The following is a 15,596-nucleotide window of genomic DNA, read 5'->3' as shown; positions in this document are numbered from 1 at the left end:
CCATCACCACTCTTATTAAACATAGTAGTGGAAGTTCTAGCCACAGTGATCAGACAAGAAGAAAACATAAAAGGCATCCAAATTTGAAAGGAGGAAATAAAATTGCCATTACTTGCAGATGACATGATATTATACATAGAAAACCATAAAGACTCCACCAAAAAACTATTAGGTTTAATAAATGAATTCAGCAAGGTAGCAGGTTACAACATTAACACTCAGAAATAGATGACATTTATATACCAATAATGTACTCTCAGAAAGAGAAACTAAAAAAAAATCCCATTTACCATTGCAACAAAAAATTAAGATACTTAGGAATAACTTAACCAAGGATGTAAAAGGCCTGTACTCAGAAAACTACAGGACATTGCAAAAAGAGATAGAGGAAGATATAAACAAGTGAAAGAATATACCATGTTCATGGATTGGAAGAATGAACATCATTAAAATGTCCATACTACCCAAAGCAATCTATAAATTCAATGCAATCCCTATTAAAATACTAACAGCATACTGGACAAACACTTCAAAAATTTATATGGAACCAAAAAAGACCCCGAATAGCCACAGCAATCTTGAGAAAGAGGAACAAACTTGGAGGGATCACAATACCAGATATCAAGTTATACTACAAAGCCACTGTAATCTAAAGAGCCTGGTACTGGCATAACAACAGAAATATAGATCAGTGGAACAGAACAGGGAGCCCAGAAATTGACCTACACCACTATGGTTGGTTAATATTTGACAAAGGAGGCAAGAACATATAATTGAGTAAAGACAGTCTCTTCAATAAATGGTATTGGAAAAATTGGACATGTACATGCAAAAGAATGAAACTAGACCACCAGCTTACTCCAAATACAAAAATAAAATCAAAATGGATGAAAGACTTAAATGTAAGATGTGAAACCATAAAAATCCTAGAGGAAAACATAGGCAGCAAAAGCTCAGACATCTCTCTTAGAAATATGTTTGCTGACACATCTGCTAGGGCAAGAAAAACACAGAGAAAATAAACCATGGGACTACATCAAAATAAAAAGCTTCTGCACAGCAAAAGAAACCATCAACAAAACGAAAAGGGAGTCCATTGTGTGGAAGAACATATTTGCCAATGACACATCTGATAAGTGATTAATATTCAAAATATATAAGGAACCCATACATCTTAACAAAAGGAAGACAAATAATCCAATTAAAAAATGGGCAAAGGACCTAAATAGACACTTCTCCAAAGAGGACACACAGGTGGCCAAGAGACATATAAAAAAATACTCAACATCATTAATCATCAAAGAGGTGCAAATTAAAACTACAATGAGGTATCACTTCACACCTGTCAGAATGGCTCCATCAACAAATCAATAAACAACAAGTGGTTGGAGAGGGTGTGGAGAAAAGGATGGGAATGCAAATTGGTGCAGCCACTATGGAAAACAGTATGGCGTTTACTCAAAAGATTAAAATTGACCTGCCATTTCACCTAGTGATTCTACTTCTAGGAATATATCCTAAGAAACCCAAAACACCAATAAGAAAGAACTTATGCACCCCTATGTTCATAGCAGCACAATTTACAATAGCTAAGATCTTGAAACAGCCCAAGTTCCCATCAGTAGATGAGTGGATCAACAAGCTGCGGGACATTTATACCATGGACTACTATGCAGCTGTAAAAAATAAGGATCTCTTATCCTTTGGAACATCATGTAGGGCACTGGAGAGTATTATGCTAAGTAAAATAAGCCAGTCAGAGAAAGGCAAGTACCACATGATCTCACTCATATGTGGACTCTAATGAACAAAATAAGCTGATGAACAAAAGAGATCCAGAGACATAGAAGCAGAGGACAGACTGAGGGATCTCAGAGGGAAGATGGGGATGGAGGAGTGGGCGGTGAGAGATTAATCAAAGAACTTATATGTTTATAAGCATAACCCATGGACACAGACATTGGTATGGGGAAGGCCCGGGGGGGGGTGGATGCAGTGTGGAGGGGATCAATGGGGGAAAAAGGTGACATTTATAATACTTTCAACAATAAAGATTTTTTTAATACTAAAAATAATTTTAAAAAATACAGAAAATAAATCCTCTGTAAAATGCTCAAGTCTTCTGTGAAGTATTAAAATGTAAAGATATTTACAGAAGGTGCATGTTACTACTTTGTTTACATATTTAGTGGGTGTTTCATTTAGTAGTCATAATTGGGCTAAAAACAGTGTTTCACATTTGTTTTGTGTACATCTTCCTAGGTGTGTTCAGAAACGTCACTCCTGTTTTCAACAATTCAAGGTAAATTGAAACACTAAAACTATACTCTTCTACACAGTCTTTGCTATTAGCTTGTACAAATGTATTGAATTCATGTTATGTCATATACTAATTCATGCATTAACAACTTGGAACATATTCAAATAAATTTTTGATAATCCATAGGTGAATTAGTCTGTAAAATGTTCATATATTCTATTTAGTATTATCATGTAAATTTACTGAAAGAGTAGACTTGAATACTTATTACATAGATTGGATTTTCATATAACAGATATACTTTGTGCTAAAATCCATGTTTCCAAATACTCTCTGTATACAACATTCTAAGAGTGTACATAAATTTTCCTAGAGCTTTAAACAATGCAAAATTGTTTCAAACTCTAAAACTAGATTTTTCTCAATAGACTTTGTAAGTAGCATGCAAAAATATATTGACTTTAGGTTATTTCATAGACTAATCCATGCATTACTACTCTGGAGTATGTTTCAATCTTTGAAGTAATACACAGGTGAATTACTTCATATGTTCATATCTTCTGTGAAGTATTTTAATATAATGGCATTTACTAGGGAGCAAGTTCAAACATTCATTATCTAGTTGTTTCTCATTTATTCATTTTAGTGTTTGCTAAAAGCTTTGATTAAATCCCGCTTCGTACAAATTAATTTTACAATGGTCAATCAAGTTTACACAATGAGCTGCTAATTGAAACCTTAAAACTACACTGTTCCAATATTGGTTTGCTATTACCATTTACAAATGTATTGATTTTTTTTTCAGTGTTCAAACATGCTCTTGAAGTTAAATAAAAATAAATAAATAAATAAATAAATAAATAAATAAATAAATAAATAATAATAAATAATAAATATAAAGGCATGGAAGCTTAGTTGGCCAAAATGATCTCTAATAATCATGAAAAACACTAGAAATGGCCAAACATAAGAAGTTTTAGCTCAATCTTAGCTCTTCTAAACTTTCTTCCCAGCTTCAGTTCTTATTGGAAATAATTCCCATTTATATCTTTATCCTCATTTGCATGGAAGTTACGCTAGCAGATGTATTTGTTAAATAAATTATGATATATAATTAATGGAATATCTTTATCACAAATGGTGTTGATGTTTTAGGATATAGGCCATTGGGGTAAAACCATGTACATGATTATAGTAGGCAGTACAATGACCCCACAGAGACGGCCATATCCTATTCTCTGGAACCCATGAATATGTTACTTTACATGGCAAAAGGGACTTTGCATATGTGATTAAAAGTTAAGGAATTTGAGATAGGATGATAATTCTGGATAATATATGTGGGCTTAATGCAATCACAAGGATTCTTACGAAGGAAAAAAGGAGGCAGGCAAGTCGAAGAAGGAGATGTGATAAGTAAGCAGGTGTTGGACTGATGCAGCCATGAGCCAAGGAACGTGAGCAGCCTCTGGAAGCTGGAAAAGGCAGGAAATAGATTCTCCCCTGGAACCTCCAGAAGGAACTTGGCACTTTAATTTTAGCCCCATAAGACAAATTTTTAGACTCTGCCCTCCAAACTTTAAGATAACACTGTGTTGTTGTAAGCAACTAAGTTTGTAGTAATTTGTTACAGCAATGACAGGCAACTAATATAATCTTTACACTTAAAATATTATGCTGGAAAATTTAAATTTGAGGTCAAGTTGGTAGAAGGAGAAACCTTATCTGCCTTTTGATTACCTCTGTCTTATTGCAATGAAGTACAAAATGTTAAAATCTGTAAAAGTTAGGAGAGCAGTGCTCATAGGTGGGATGGGTCAGCAACATTCAAACACAATTAAAATATTTTTGAGAGGTTGAAAATCAAGACAAACTTACTGAAAAGTTTATCAGACTAGAAGAAGCTGCAATCTAGTACACAGACTAAAGAAGGTCAGAGGAGACGTGGGAGGAAATAAGTTTTGAAAGTGAGAGTAGTGGGACAGAAAGGAGGTTAATTAGTTAAAAGGTTTGCTGTGGTATAAATTGCTTGTTCAGGTGCCCCGACTCTCTCTCCACCCCCTAACTCAGCTTATACAGGACTTTAGCACCTGATGATTCTCTGAAGGAAAAAAAACAACACCTAAAGTTCTGTTTTTAAAAACTGCCTCTTAGAAAAACTAAAGTTTTCTTAGATGATATTAGGACTTTAGAATCAATACTTTTGATTTTAGGTTTCCTGGGAAAGGGCGGGAGCAACAGCATGCCGACATCTGATCTCCGCATGTGTTTTCCAAAGCCTGCCTGCAAGTCTCACAGCTCTCCCATACACGTCAACTACCAGTCAGCCTTGTGGCTAAGGCAGCAGGCCTTTTAAGAGACTAAGCCTCAAAAAAAAGAGAAACTAAGCCTCATTACATAACAACAGAGGAAACCCACGACACCTACACACCCTGATCAACATAAACACAGTATTAAAGTATTATCAACCGATTGGAAGACAAGGCATACAAATTAATCCAAATAGAAGAGCTGTGACCCAAATTCATTGTTCTTAATTATTATCAGAAAGCCAAGATTCCTGGATATTAGATAAAATAATATTTCAGATAGCAAGAAAACAGCATACATTTTACATATATTAAATTTGTGCCTTCAGATATGTTTGATAAGTTATTAAAGCCATAAAATATAAACAAAAAAGGTTTGCTGTAAAGAATGCAAAGAACACAAGAGAAATTTGAAAATTTTGAAAAAAAAATTACAATTTTAATAATTAAAAACAGTCTTGTTGGAGTAAACCCAAAGAGGAAATGGGCATTTTTAAAAGTCAAAAAGAGAGAGAAATGGTCAAGAGAGATAACATTAAATTAAGAAAATTATTGAAAAGATACAATAAAAAAAAATTGGAAATGAGGAAATTATCTCCCCAAATATTGAAAGAATCTTTCAGGTTAAACAGGATTAGCAAGTGACTGGAGAGGTAAATAACAGAGATATAAACCAGGACACAGCCTCAAGAAATGTCAGAAAACCAAAAGAGAAGAACCTAAAAGCATTTATATCAACAACAATTAAAAAGAGGAGATTCAAACTGGCATCAAACATTTCTGGAGTTTACTTACAAGAAATATTTTAATGATTATATATAAAGATTATGAATTTACAGCTGGAAATAGCTTTTAGTAATATTTAAATCAGTTCAACAATTTTCTGAGCAACTGTTAGCTGAATACCTACCTCTCCATAACACTTGGCCCTGTCTCTTCATAACTTGCCTCTGCTACATTCTGGTCTCAACTAGATAGATTGTTACCTCTCGCTTACTATCCAGCCCTGTCCCTCTGGACAGGTTACTCAGCAGGTTCCTATTTCCCTCATGGGCTCTGGCTCAGTTTCACAGGCTGGCCTTCCCCACAGTGAGTCATTTTTGAAAGCACAGAGTTTATCGTATCCTGCCAGCCCAATAAGCAACCAGAAAGTCCATTGCAACAGGGAGAGTGGAAAGGTCTTATGCTTTTTGCTTGAAATGACCAAATTCATTTTGATCCTTCAGGTGGATTTGACAATTTTTTGTTGTTGATGAAGAGCAGGTTTTTATTGTTCTTCTTGCTTTTATTTTAGTTTATTTCCTCGGTTATTGAAATGATATACAATTTCTTCCCATAGTATCTTTGTCAATTCCCTTTTGGTTGTTCAAAGTTTGATCACTATAAAAAAAAGTATATTTCTGTGCATCTGCAGCTGCAATTCACAGCCCATGCATGTCCAGATCAGTAAAATGTATTTCAGTAGAGATAAATTGAATGATGATGGATTCAAAAGTGACACTAATGAAAATACTCAAAATATAAGATTTGTTGCGTGTCCTGTTGACAAACATTATGGTGTTATTGAAAATTAGGTATGCATGTGCACAAGGCCCCAAAGCCTAAAGTAGTTTTTCATTCTATGAAAATGCTGTTTGATTTTCAAAAATGCAGTCATTCAAGAACATAGGTAAGAAGCTGATGTGAAAACTACTGTGTGCAATTTTATGTGTAACCACAGCAGCCTTTTCTTACTGTAGACAAATGAGGTGGTAGAGACCTCCCCAAGATTAGTTTCTGAATGGACCTGAAGCCTAAAATCAATGTTTACCCATGTTTTTCACAGCACTTTGCTTTCAACATTGATTGAGTTTATTGAAAAGCTCCCACTGGTCATTTTAAGTATCAAGTTAAATTGAAAATTCCCAATGGTGTTACTGAAACCTACAACTAACAGGCACCCCTGGTTTTTCAGAGAGCCAATGACCCTGACTATCAATGGTTGCTTAAACTCTTGGCAAGCAGCCACAGGATTTCTGAAATTAACTGCTTTTTTGGACTGTTTTCATTGAATTAAAAAGGAAGAAAAAAAAAAAAGCTTATAGAAAGTAATTACAAAGTCTTTGCTTTAATTCTAGTAATTAAATGTGACTTCACCTATTATTATTAGCTTCTGTTCTTTTCTTCACTACTAGAGGAAAGGGGAGCTCCACATAAGAGTTTATGCCTAGCTGGGCATGAATCATTTAAATCAAATAAATGGACGTATTACAAATGTGTTCTATTTGGACAACTTGAAAACAATTAGAATTTTTGCTTTGAGTGGAAAGAGGTATTAATTTCATAATGGAAGTAAAGTTGTGTGACCAGGTCAAAGAACACTAAAGTGGCCAAACACCATTTCCTCCCACACGTTTTGTTTTTGTTTTTTTTTTTAAGATAAAACTAGTATTGAAAATAGCAAGGATTCAGTAGAACCGAATTCTCTTTCCTAAATTGCCTCTGCCTTAATTTGGGGAAAAGTGCATTCTGAAGGAAAAAGTAAGCAGTGTCTTCCATTTACTCCCCATGTGGTGGTCATTTTGACTAATACCCACGTATAAGATTATCATCCAGATATCACCAGTTTAGCATAAGAATGACAAAAGAAGATTTAAAAGGCCTCTTTACATAGCCCTTTGATGATTATTGTGTATTAAATTTATATTTAGAAAGTGAGTGTTTCTTTCCATGGCATCCGTAAGTCCTTTATGGAGGAGCAGAAGCAAATTATTTAATATTTAACAAATATTTATTTATTTATTTCTGTCTTCAAACTATTTAAAATTAGAGGGTTCGCCATGACATTCTTATAGGGTTATAGTAGAAGGTTAATAATTGCCCTCATTATTACTGCTCCCTCTTTACTGTTGTCGCTAGTTCCTACATGCTGTTCCCGGGAGGTTGACCAAACTCCCGTATAGGAAACTAGGCATGAATCCTGGACCGCACCAATCACAACCCACACCCTACCCACGGTGTTTGCCTCAGCGATGAGAATATGATTAAGTTGGCCCAACTGAAGTGTAGCATAGAATCTCTACTCACAGTTCTAACCTATATACTCTCTCCAATCAAGATGATTTATTGGAAAGATCGCTACAGCCATTTTACTATAGAATGATTGCCAGCCAAAGGATGAACTGATGCATGGAGAGAGAATAGTCCTGGAGATCCAGGGAGCAACTGAGACGGAACAAGAATTAAGCCAGTCCTGGGCCCCACCACTTTCCTGTCTGAAGCGTGGGGGGGGGGGGAGAACTCTTTCATCTATTCGAGTTAGGTTATATTCTTGTAACTGAGAGTCTTGACTACTATAGTATTCAAAGGAGTTAGTAAGGAAGAAAGTTAACTGTAAAATTAATAAAACATTTTAAAGCCAAAAGTAACATTGCTGAATAAATGTTCTATGCTGCACTGGTTCTCAACAGTGATGAACTCCAAGCCTTCCACAAGCATATCAATAAATTTTAGCTAATATATAATATGTATTTTTGGTAACACTGAGTATATTAATTGTTTGGATGAAACTTAAAACACCACTAATGTAGTAGATAAGTTGATATTACATCTAGGCTTAATCAGTTGGCCTAATCAGGAACTTGAATTCCAAGGAGGTCCAGTTTTATTAAATTCAGGAAACCTAAATTTAGGATTAACTACTAAAAGCACTTCTACTATCTTTTTTTCAATCAATACTAAGGCCTTTTCCAAATAGCTCAATGAATCTTAGAAATATGTTTCTACTGGTGAAATTGGTGGCTTGTTAATCACCGTAATGAATATTAGCAATGGGTTCTCAGTAAAAGTAATAGTATTCAACATGTAAATTGACTAAAATAATTAGGGGTCACTCATATTTGCAAAATCAAAGCACAAAATTCTCACAAAACTTGATCATTAAATAGTTTCGTGTCCAGCCATTGGGTTTAAAACCATCTAATTTCTGTTACCCCTAAAAGAAAAAGAATGTTACCTCAGGAATATTAGCATGTCTGCCTTATGTGAACCTTTCATCCAAGGTGTGGTCAAAGTATCAAAAAGTCGAAGAGCTGGGGTTTTGTTGAACTCACAGGGTAAGTGGTATGAACTATTTTATGTCTACTGGTTAAAGTTTGTTTAATAAATTTCTGTATATATGGCTGGAATTGTCATAAGAGTTTATTTCCTTTTAAGCTTTTACCAAGACTGTATGGGTAGAAGTAATCTTCACCTACCTCAAAATTCTCCAGCAGTTACCATTATCTAACAACAACAACAAAAAAAAAACACCTAAGCATTGTGTATAAACCAAATGACTTAGAAAATTTTACAATACCTATTGTTAGAGCAGTGTCTTTCAGATATAACCTTATTTAAAGATATGCATGTATTTGAAGATATGATTTAGAGTGAAACATAACCTGTTCCAAGGCATAGGTAAAACTGTAATTTTGTCAAAGATGATATAGAACTGAAAACAGTTATATTCTAATATTGACACAAAGTTAAATGTCAACTGAATGAAGAACATTAGGCTGGAATTATATTTTTTCTCAAAGCTATTATTGTATTTATTTTAAGCTGATTTTAAATAAATTTTAAAAATTTCATTCTGAAATGTAAAGCTTATTTTAATTAAAGTATAGTTGACATACAATATTAGTTTCATAGTGATTTGACATTTATATACCTTATGAAGTGATCACCAGATGTTTAGTAACCATCTGTCACTATACAAAATTACTGTGATATTATTGACTGTATTTCCTTTGTGCTACTTTATAGCCATGATATGGAAGCAAACTAGGTGTCCATTGATATATGAATGGATAAAAAGGAAGGGATATATAGGCATATATATATATATGTATATATATGTGTATATATATATATGCACACACAATAAAATATTACTTAGCCATAAAAAAGAATGAAATCTTGCCATTTGCAACAAAATGGATAGACCTAGGGAATATTATGCTAAGTGAAATAAGTCAGAGAAAAACAAGCACTGTATCATTTCACTTGTATGTGGAATCTAAAAGACTAAACAAATGAAAAAACAAAGAAAACAGACTCATAGATATTGAAAACAAACTGATAGTTGCCAGAGGGTTGAGCACTAGGTAGATGGGCAAAAGGTGAAGGGGATTAATAGGTACAAATGTAAATGAATTTTTTATTATATAAATAACATAAACAATTTTTATGGGAAATACTAAATTATTATACATAAAAATGAAGTCACTACAAATATTGCTTATAGTAAAACAAATCCGTCTTCTTATTGGTTACTAATTGTTTTTAATTTCCCAGAATTGTTTTTCAGTATTTACACACACACACACACACACACACACACACACATGCACATACACATGTACAGTTATGGAAAATATATTATGTATATTATGTATATATACATGTATATTATTTAGAAGGGATGAAAAAAAGTTATAGAAATATATCCTTTTATCATTTAACATTGCCTTAGCAAAGTAATGCACATAATTCCAGCTTACTGCTTTTAACTTAGTCATATTAAACTGTTTATTTGCCTTTTTTTCTATTACAAACAGACTCTGGTGAATGTCATTGTAATGTTTTCTTTTGTTAATATAGGAGGATTTCTTCATGGGTTGATATGGAGTATTTCTCCTAGCTTAAATTCTAAAAATTTGAAGTTGAATTGCTGAGTCATAGAGAATGGCTATGTAAAATTTTAATAGATATAACCAATTGTCCTCTAAGTGCCTCTCCAGCTGATGAGAGGGCCTGTATCCATATACTGACTTCCTCATCAACACTTGATATCATCATATTTTAATAGTTTGATAATCTTATAAAAGATATCTCTATCCCATTCACCCTTTAATTAGCAATTATTTGATTCTAAGGTTAAGAACTTTTTATAAGTGTACCCGTGATTGGACTTTCCACTTTTATGAATTTCTTGTTCACATTTTTAGTCTAGAAATGTTTTCACAGATACACATAATCATTGCTATATAGCATTAGCAATTAATAATGATTTCCAACTTGTTTGGTGTTTTGAGACTTTTAATCCCACAGTTGTATCACTTACCAAAACAAAAAATTATTGTGAATTACTGATAAAATTTAATAAATCAGTACTTACATAAATGCATGTTTATAATAAAAAGTGTATATAACCTTCCTGGAGATAGAATTATGGGAAGAAATTACTAACATTTTTATTACATTTTTTACTTCATATTCAAAGGCACAAAAAACGATAGTATTTTTTTTCTAAGTTTTGAACAACAAATTACAGGTATGGAAGGTTTGTTTTTCAGAAAAACATTCTGTATTTGTATGTCAAGAAAGGCATTAAAAACACAGAGAACAATATTCAATGAATTTCATTTCAGTAAGTGTGCAGTAGCATCAAAATATGGCTATAAAGCTTTCATATATGAACTATTTAAATATTTGGAATCTTAATTATATTTTTTTCTATGCCTTCAGCAAGTTCTTTAACGAGTCTGGTTTTCATTTGCTTTGTTTGCAAAGTGGAAAAATATTTATGTCATGTTATTTTTAAAAATTATTTTCAAAGGCTGTGAGCAAATTATGCACTGCAGAAATAATTTGAGAGTAAAATAGAAGCAAAAAATCTGCTCATTATATAAAGAGGACTCAAGAAAAAGACAAGAAAATATACCTTAGGAACAAAACCCAAAGTACTTTCTTTTACTTTCTTATGTCCCTTAAAAATTCTGAACAACAATCCCGTCTTTTTAAAAGATTTAGATTTTCTATAATGTGGCTTTCAGATACATGCTAGTACATTTTATACTAGCATTTCCTTAATACATTTTATCTTTAAATTTTCTTAGACTATTTCACATACAGTTACTGAAATGTCTTATATATAATAGAAATTTAAATTTAGGGTTTAATTAGAAAATTTTTCAACAGGCTGCATGTCTTGTCCTTTCATTATCTAACATAAAAATGTTCAATTTCAACTTGCTGATTCTGTGGTCTTCTTGTCTCCCTATCTCTTGGTTTACATTATCTAATTAGGTAACATGATAAGAAATGTGCTAATTCATTTTGAAAGAAGTAGTTTGTTGAGAGTTTTAAGTTATGCTTCCACCTGTGTTGTAATATTTTTATGCTCCTCATTTTATAAGATTTCTGATTATTAGAATGAATGGTAATATTGTAGTTTGTTTGAAGAGCATTGATTTATCAATCACACAACCATTTTTTATGATAAGTGTCTCAGACTGTTCAGAGTAATCTCAAAAAAAAAAAAAAAAAAATCAGTTTTAGAACTATTTTAAACAACATAAATAAAAGTTCCACTCCACAGGTCAATAGACCAATCTGATATCTCTATAGATTTTCAGGAAAATGGGAGATTTGTGAAAGCAATTTAAGTTATGTCTCTCTCTCTACGTATTTTGTCTTACTCTCAGTCATACACTTGGTTGGGAAATCTTTGGTTATATATATACCAGAAACTTATAGAACAGCTAGGGAAATTACAGAAATAGATTTTGAGTTGGACATGGGAAATATAGTTATCAATTAATTGACAATCTTTTAGATTGACTTAATTAAATAGAAAGTTAATACCAGTGGGAAAACTAAACCCTTATTTATAGTATAAATTAACACCAAGTTATTAGAGGAAAATTATAAAAATACAATTATCTTTGCAGCCAGTAGGCATCCATGGATGTCTGAAAAACACATCATATTATCAATAGTGACTGTCCCTCATTGAGAAGTTCTGTTTCTGGAACAGATGTCTCAGATATAGGACTGGTAACTCATGAATTCTGGAGAGAGATGTTATTGGGCAACAAGGTTCTAGAAGATAATACATTATCACATTAAATATCTGGCCAAAGATGAATGGCTAGCTTAATATTTTAGACAAAGGAAGCCATATTCTCTAATGTTATGTGTAAATTGTTTGTTCCATAAATTTAGTTTTTATGTAGAACATTCTTGGAAAAATAGTAAAAAATATTTACTTTTTACTTGACTCTTGCAGAAGGTAAAGAAAACCTGGGGAAAGTAGATGCTGGAAACTAGCATGTTTGCCAGAATCATTTGTGTTAATCTGGGATACTTTCCAATGTTTTCCACGCTGGACGTTGAACTGCAGCATTGATGGCAGCAACTATTTCCTTTTTCTTTACATAACCTCACGAATGTGATAAACTGGTAACAGAAAATATTGATGAATAGATTACTTATTTGATTTATATTCTTGCTGAAATTACAGAGATAGGAGCAAATTATATAATTCTGAGTTATGTCTTTGGCTTAAGTTCAGAAAGGCGATAACAACCTAAATAAGTCCAGAGGCGTAATAGGTCACAAAAGAAGAGATGACGAACGTTCAATTTAAAAGTGGCATCATTACCATCTTACGTCAGTCAGACCGCTTGCTACTCTTATTTGTACAACCTTTAAAGAGCTTTCCTTTAAGAACTATAATTTTTGGTATGCTTTTTTCTTTTAATCCTTACCCAAGGATATTTTTTCTATTGCTTTTCAGAGAATGGAAGGGAGAGAGCAAAAGAGAGAGGGAGAGAGAGCGAGAAGGGGAGGGAGGGAGACGTCATGTGAGAGACACATCGATGGGTTGCCTCCCTCATGCACCCCATCCAGGGCTGGGGATCGAGCCTGCAGCTGAGGCTGTGCCCTTGACCCAAATCAGACCCGAGACCCTTCAGTCTGCAGGCAGATGCCCTAACCACTGAGCGAACCGCCTAGGGCTTGGTATGCTGTTTTGAATGCTGCTCTTTCCCCCCAACTTTTCTTTATGTGACAAGCTACAAGGATATAAAGTTCTTTTTTTTAATCCTCAATGGAGGATATGTTTATTGATTTCAGAGAGAAAAAGAGAGAGAGATTAATGTGAGAGAGAAGCATCAATCGGTTGCCTCCCCTACAGGCCCTGGCAGGAAATCAACCCCGCAAACTTTTGGTGCACAAGATGATGCTCCAACCAACTCAGCCATCCTGCCAGAGCCAAATGTTCATTTTAAAAGCCCATTCCTTCTATATCTGGGGTGTGCTCAGGCAGAAAAAAAGGAAAGAAAAAGATCCTTTCAGCAAAAATATCATTTAATCAACCACTTGCTATGTCCCAGTTGTCCTATGATAAATTGTGAAAAAAGGCAATTAATATGAACCCAATCTAATAGAGCACACTATATAAAAGAGAAGACAGGTTTAGAAGCAGTTAACTGTAACACAATGTAACTATTAATCTAGCACTGAGTCCAGTAGGTATAGAATCACAGGGAAAAAATAAATAAATCTCTGAGTGGAAAGAATGTGATCGTTAAGAATTCAGAGAAGAGATTATATTTGCATTGGGCCTGGAAACTTGATGAGGTGCAGAAAAGGCTGACGGGGTGACCCAGGCGGGGGGAGGAGCATGAGGGGAGACGTCTAGTGCACCGGGCATCTGGGGTCATGGGTCCCATGTAGAGAAGTTGTGGGAAATGAAGCCAGCTGTGGATGGCCATGAATTCATTTATGCAATGATGAACCACAGGGGAAATTACATGTTAGGATAAGTGATGATCAGCACTGTGAATACTGGAGAGAAAGAGGGACTGAGAGCAAAGAGGCCTTTAGAAGCCACTGAAATAACGTCAGTCAGAGGTGATGACAACTAGCTAAAGACAAGCTGAAATAGAGTGGAAATGGGTGCTTGGAGGTGTTTTAGACATTAATTTACAGTGCCTAAGGTTTCTTTTAGAGAAGAAAGAAAGAAATAGATGAGAATAGATTGCATTAACTGAAATAAGAAATCCAGGAAAGTGAACCTGTGAGGGTGAGCAAAAGAGAATGTCCTCATAGTCGAACTGGGTACACTTGACAAGACTATGTGTACCCAGGTGGAGGGCGCCAGTTTCAATGGTAAACATCCATCTGGATTTGGTAAAATTATTGGGCCCTGTAGCTAGTGCTTTGGGAATTATTGGCATATGAAGAGCCATTGAAATGGGCTAAAGTTAAGTATCAATACTTAAGATTAGAATAAATAAAAGTTCTTAGTTGGAAGCTTGGGGACTTTACAGGGGCCCACTTCTTTTGTAAACCAGGTATTACCATTTTACTCCCAAGGCTGGGAAATGCTGAATTCCCTGCTTAGCGTTTGACACCTCCTAACGACTACTTTTGACCAAGTTTCTTATCCTAAATATGTAGCACTGTATTCAGGTTATTGACCCTTCAAGTCTTGACCTTCTTGGTAGTCTTAAATCCAATATTTTTCTATTCAGCTCTGTGAGATGCCACACGCTTTAGGCTATTGCATCCTGTCCAGTCTCTGCATCTTGCGGTAAACAAATTCTCTGACAGGGAAATTCTACAGAAAAACTCAGCTTACCACAACACCATCTCCTTCTTTCTGGAATATTGGCCACTAAATTCTTGGCTTTATTTTTCTTTCTAATGGGTTCAAATGGTCATTTTTAAAATATATATTATATTCAGATTCTATAGTGTGCCATGTATTGGGAGGATTAATCCTGTAACAAGGGCTCTAACATAGGCAGGTGTGGGGTTCTTCCCCCACAGCATCTTGTATGTAGCTTTATTCAAACATTATTGTAGTTTGCTTGTACTATTTATATATAATGTTCTTAAGTCTAATGTGCTTTGTTCCCATTCGACTTAAGGACAGAGAATACTTTATTATATTATAAATTTCTTCTTAGCACTTAGTATCTGGTTCAGTAAAAGATGGATAAATAATGAGTCTTTAAAATCTATGTGACACTTTCTGAGAGCTATAAGGGAATGTCATCTGTCCTGGAAGAAAGAAAGGACCTGTTTTTATAATCGCTTAGCAGAGCGCATCTGATGTCCTCACACTTAACCTCCCCATTATTCTGAACTCCTAGCTGGCTTCTGTCACCCCATTCCGTGCTGCAACATGGCTCTTTGTTTTTAACCACATTTTGCTTTTGTTTATCTATAAAACTCATTTTTCTTCCTCAAAATCTGGTTAAGCGGCATCTCCT

The sequence above is a fragment of the Miniopterus natalensis genome, chromosome 6 (assembly GCF_054644295.1).
Source record: "Miniopterus natalensis isolate mMinNat1 chromosome 6, mMinNat1.hap1, whole genome shotgun sequence".
In the NCBI taxonomy this organism is placed as follows: domain Eukaryota; kingdom Metazoa; phylum Chordata; class Mammalia; order Chiroptera; family Miniopteridae; genus Miniopterus; species Miniopterus natalensis.
Note: the sequence above shows the minus strand (reverse complement) of the source record.